This window comes from Tamandua tetradactyla, chromosome 6, assembly GCF_023851605.1.
Source record: "Tamandua tetradactyla isolate mTamTet1 chromosome 6, mTamTet1.pri, whole genome shotgun sequence".
NCBI classification, from domain to species: Eukaryota; Metazoa; Chordata; class Mammalia; order Pilosa; family Myrmecophagidae; genus Tamandua; species Tamandua tetradactyla.
The window spans coordinates 80,172,762-80,178,761 of NC_135332.1; positions in this window are offsets into that span (position 1 = coordinate 80,172,762).

Genomic DNA, 6,000 nt, shown 5'->3' on the forward strand with positions numbered 1-6,000 from the left:
GGAGAAATATCTACAGCGCTTTGTAGTAGGCAATGGATTCTTATGCTTTACACAGAAAGTATAAACAATGAAAGAAAAAAGTGATAAATGGGAACATTTATGAAAATAAACTTCAGGGATCAAATGTGATCATCAAGTAATTGAACAGACACCCTAAAAAATTGGAAGCACTATGTGGTTAGTAGATGTATTAGATTGTAAGCGACCAGAATGCAATACACCAGAACTGGAATGGCTTTTAAAAAGGGGTATTTAATAAGTTGGAAGTCCATAGTTCTAAGGGCACAAAGGTGTCCAAATTAAGGCAACATTAAGAAGTTACCTTCACTCAAGAAAGACTATGCATCTGGAACTCCTGGGTAAGCTGCGAAGTCAGGTTGGGGCATCTGCTGGTTCCTTGCTTTTGGGCTCCATTGCTTTCAGCCTCTGTTCCTATGGAGGTTCCTCACTTTACTTCTCTAGGGCTGGCTTTCCATCTTTTGCTTTCCCTTGGCTGTCTCCAGGATCTGGCTTGCTTAACATCTCATGTTGGTGTCTGCTGGGCTCCAAGCATCTCCAAACATTTGTGTCTCTCTGGGCTTTGAAGTTTGTCAGCTCTCTCTCTGTCAGCTGTGTCATTTCGGAGATTTCTCCAAAATGTTTCCCATTTTAGAGACTGTAGTAAACTAATGAAGACACACTTGGAATTGTTGGAGTCACACCTCCATCTAATCAAAAGGTCACGTCCACAATTTGGTCTGTCATATCTCCAAGGATATAGCCTAATGAAAAATTACCAACCTACAGTATCCAGTCAGAATTAAAAGACATGGCTGCCCCCATGATTGGGTCAGGAACAAAACATGGCTTTTCTGGGGGTACATAATAGCTTCAAACTGGAACATTAGATATCTGATTAGGGTTTAACTTCAAGAATATATGAATATTTCCTTTCAACTCAAAGGCAAAAATATAAATATCTCATGTAAAAATGGACAAAGTACTTGAAAAGACATTTCTTCAAACAAGATATACAAATGGTCATAAGTACATGAATAGATTCTCAATCTCAATTGTCAGGGAAATGCAAATTAAAATCACAATGATATAACTCTTCACACCCATTTAATGGCTGCTATTAATAAAAGGAAAATCACAAGTGCTAAAGAATATGTGGATAAATAGGAAACCTCATACATTGTTGGTGGTAATGCAGCATGGTGTACCCATTGTTGAAAACAGCTGATGGTTCCTCAATAAGTAAAATAGAATTACCATAGTACCTGGGAATTCCACCCAAAATAAATTATCCCAAAGAATTTAAAGCAGGGACTCTGACAGATATTTGTATACCAGTGTTCACAGTGGTATTATTTGCAATAGACAAAAGGTGGAAACATCCCAAATGTCTTTCAGCAGATGAAAGGATAAGCAAGAGGTGATATATCCACATAATGAAATATTACTCAAATTTAAAAAGAAATGATATTCTGATACATGCCATTACATGGATGAACCTTGAATACAGCTTACTGAGTGAAATAGTCAGAACAAAAGTTTTGTATAATTCCATTTATGTGAAAGAGCTAGAGTATGTAAATTCATGGAAATAGAAAAAGGGTGCAGGATCCCGGGTTGAGGGGACAAGCCATGGGTGTGAATCCATAATGGGTGTCAGAGAATGATCTGGTACTGTATGATTCTGAGGGCAGCACAGCATCGTGAATGTGATTAATACCACTGAATTGGGATTGGTAGAGATGTGAAAGTTTATGTTCTGTATATGTTTCCACAATAAAAATAAGAAAAAAATGTAACTCCAATGAAAAATACAAAAGGACAGATAAATGAAAACATGTCATGTTTCTGGATGGGAAGACTCCACGTCACTAAGATGCCAGCCAATTCATCCTAAATAGATTCATAAATATATGGTTACATCAATCAAAACTATAGCAGGGATTTTTCTGGGGATTTAGTAGGGGACAGGGGAGCTTAATATTTATTTGGAAAAACAATAACCAAGAGGACTTAGATAATGAAGAGAAATTAAAAAACACTAACCCACCAGATAGTTAACATGCCATAAAACTTCAAAAATAAGAAACAGTCTGGTCTCAGATATTCCAGAAGATATGAAATATGATGGTAATTGCATAAAAAACAAATATTCCATACTTAAAAAAACATCATTAACAAGGTCAAAAGACAAAGGAAAACCCTGTGTGAATATTAAAAATTCATATCAGAAAGAAGTCATAGTTATATATAAATATTTCCTAGAACATAATTAAAAAAACCAAAACCCAAATATGAGAAAATTATATGAAATGACAGTTCACAGATAATAAAAATGACCTTTAAATATATGAAAAGTCCAACTTCACCCAAACTAATGTAAATAAAAATTAAAATTATTGAGATGCCATTTTCATCTATTATGTTACTGAAGTCCCAAAAGTTCTACAAAATGTTTTGAAGGAAAAACAAAATTTCTCATGAGAGTATAACCTCTATGGCAAATGAATTGGAAATATGTATTAAAATTGGAAAGAAATATCAACATTTGATCAAGCATTTCTACTTCTGGAAAATGATCTTGAAGGTTAATTGCATGAGCTTTAAGCAAGTTTACTCACTTCGGCTCTATTTGAAAACAATCCAAATACCATTAAAGGACAGCTTAAGCAAATGATGACACATCCATTCAATGAGTAACAGAAAGCTGTAAAAAAAAACATAAGGAATTCTCTTTTTTGCTACCATTTGCTAAAGGGGTAGCTGGATACAGGAGCAAATCAGGGGCAGTGTTTTAATTTCCAGACTGCTAAACAAATACTGTACAATTTACACAATGGGAATTTATTGGCTCACTTTTGAGGCTATAAGAAGTATAAAATTGGGGTGTCTACAAAGCAATGCTTTCTTCCTGAGGTCTGTGGCATTCTGGGGCTGACTTCTGAATATCCTTGGGCCTTGGCAGTGTACATGCAACAATGTCACCATTCTTTTCCAGCTTCTGCTGACTTTCTGGCTACTCCTGGACTTTATCCCCTGTGCCTGTCTCTGTAAGACCTCTTTTAATAAGATTAAATCTCATTCTCATTTAGTTGGGCCATACTTTAACATACCTCTGCAACAGGTCCTATTTACCATGAGTTCACACCCATAGGAATGGATTAAGATTAAGAACATGTTTTCTTGAGGTGCATAACTCCAAGCCACCCCAAGTAGTAAGGCCATTCTTTCTGAGCATGCTATAAAATAATCCAGAGATTAAAGCAGCTTCACTTTTCTAGATGTCCAGATAAAAGCATCATCCTTAAGGCACAAGGTGGGAAAACTACAGAACTGCTCAACCTATTCAATTCTGTTGTTTCTGGCAATTTTATATTCTACATACTCTGCCCATCTCTACCTAATCTAATTTTATACATTCACAACCATTTTAACACCTAGAACAAAAGAAATTTGGCAAACAATATTTATTCTCAGTAAAAATTTATTACTTTTACTCAAATATTGTTACCATATAAAAACATTAAGTCAGGGTTGTACAATGGTGGCTCAGTGGCAAGAATTCTCACCTGCCAAGCTGGAGACCCGGGTTTGATTTCCAGAGCTTGCCCATGCAAAATAAAAACACATTAAGTCAAAGATAACTGCATAAATAAAAATATTTGTCTTTTGTAAACTTTTTTTGTAAATTCAAAAATCAAACCAAATTGTACCTTTCATGACATAACCAAAAATTTATTTAGTTCATTTAGGTTCATTCAGGGTATTGAACAACATGCTTTAATTGCACACAAAAGATTTGGAACAATCTTTTGTTTCTTTATTTGCCTCTGTTATAAAATATCTTGGCAGACTTAGCCAGTACCATTTTCTGCTTTCTCAAGAAAAAGATAATTTACCTTTTTAAAGATATTAAGCTCTTGTGTATTTTTCCCCCATTTGGTATCCATGGTTCCCCTCTGAACACTTGAGTGCCTGCAATCAGGGCACAATGACACTCACTGATAGCTGAGCTACTGCACACACCATAATGCTGTGTGGCCCCCAGATTCCCCACCATGGAGCCCCTGCAATGTGGGATGTGTGGCTGTGCAGAGTCTGGGTCCTTCCTACAGATACATCTGCTCTCCCCTCACCCCCACCCCCACCCCTCTCCAGCACATGTGCTGTGAAGTGTAACCCCTGCTGAGCATGTATCAGTCCAAACTTGGCCTTTTTCCCCTGAAATTCTCATTCCCTAAAGTTCTGGTGCTTGGATTCAAATATTCAGACACCAGCAGCCATTGGAAAAGCACTTGTGTTCAGAAGAATTACTGCTTTGCTTTGCTTTTTCATTAGGGTACTTCCATGGACAGAAGTTAAAAGTGTTTAGCATGACTTTTCTTACAGAAACATAGATTTTGATTCTCTGATAGGTGGTAAAGAAATGGTATGTTCATTAATCAAGCAAAGATTATATGAACGCAAAGATCTCCATTTTAGAAGAATTTTGACACACCATCAATTGTTGTTTTTCTTCATAATTTCCCTCATTCTTGAGAAAAAGAAGAGAACATTTTATTTTTATTATATATGAGTCAAAATATTTTCTCACAAAAGATCGAAAGGTGGCATAAGTCTTTGAAATATAATCCAGTAAATCTCAAAATCAGAGTTTTTAACCAAATTAAATCACACTGATAAAATGTAAAATGAACTTTTCATAGTACCAATGGCATTATCAAATTTCCAGAGGCCATTTTTACTCTTTTGGGGCAGATAATTTTGTACCCAGGGTCAGCATCCAGTACTCAGGGAAACCCAGCCACGATAACTTTACTTAGTCTATTAAAATTGCAACAACATAATATATGAGCTTCCAGAGATACAAATATATTTTTTGTCTTAAAAAGAAACTCATTATTCTCTCTAGTCAATAGTTTCAATATTATGTTGGCCCAATGAAACTCACATCTGCTTTGAGTGCACCATTTTCCTCAAGCATTACCCAGAACACTCAAGTTCTAGTCTGCAAAGGCACTGAAAACAGTAACACCACTTACACAGCAGTGACTGCTGCAGTAGCAAACCATGAAGTAAATATCTATTGAATGAACAGATCCTTAAAAGGATGAGTTACAGGATTTACTGCATGCTAAGAGTAGACATTTTCCTTACACATTTTCATTATTTTAATGCCAAAATTTGGTTAATAGATAATGTAAGCCATTTGTTAACTGTTTGTTTCCAGTTATCTTGTCACTAAGACTCAGACCCTGCAAGGATGTCTGCATTGTGGTAAGAACAACCCCTAATTTACTCTGTTCTCCTATTTACCTCCTACATGTCTTACCAGGCACATAAGCTGAGCACTGGTTCTCTTTCACATGGTGTGGGACTGAATTAGTGCAGGGCTTTTGTTGACATGGTTTGTTTCATGAAAGATACTGTCCAGGATGACACAGAAGTAAAACACTACAGGGCCTTCCTACACTTTCTCTGTGAGTCCACTCAATTTCCTTTTTCTCCAGGTTATTTGTAACACCCTTCTCCATGAGCAGACCCACTAGAAATAAACCCTCAGCCAGAAAAATGTGTCTCCAGTGCATAGCACACCCCGTATCATGGCCATTTTACTTCAGCATTAGTGACCTGCTTTCTGGGTGTGTATTTGTTTGCCTTCCACCTATTTTTTCTGCATGGCAGGCACCAGGTATCGAACCCCAGTCTCCAGCATGACACACAAGAACTCTGCCACTGAACCACAGCTGCAACCCCCCCTTCACCTATTTCTGTGCATAAATTAAGTATAAAACTGGATATGCATATTGCTCATTAGTATCTCTCAGAGAAGATATGTCAGGTAATATAAAGGGAACAGGACCATCACTGGGGACAAGATATAATATTAACTACTGGAGTGTACTTCCCGTTCTCTCTGTAATACCCACATCCTGCATTTGCTGAGCTCTTCCATCAGAGCATGGATGAGTTCTCATCCTCCCACAAGCAAGAATTTGGCAG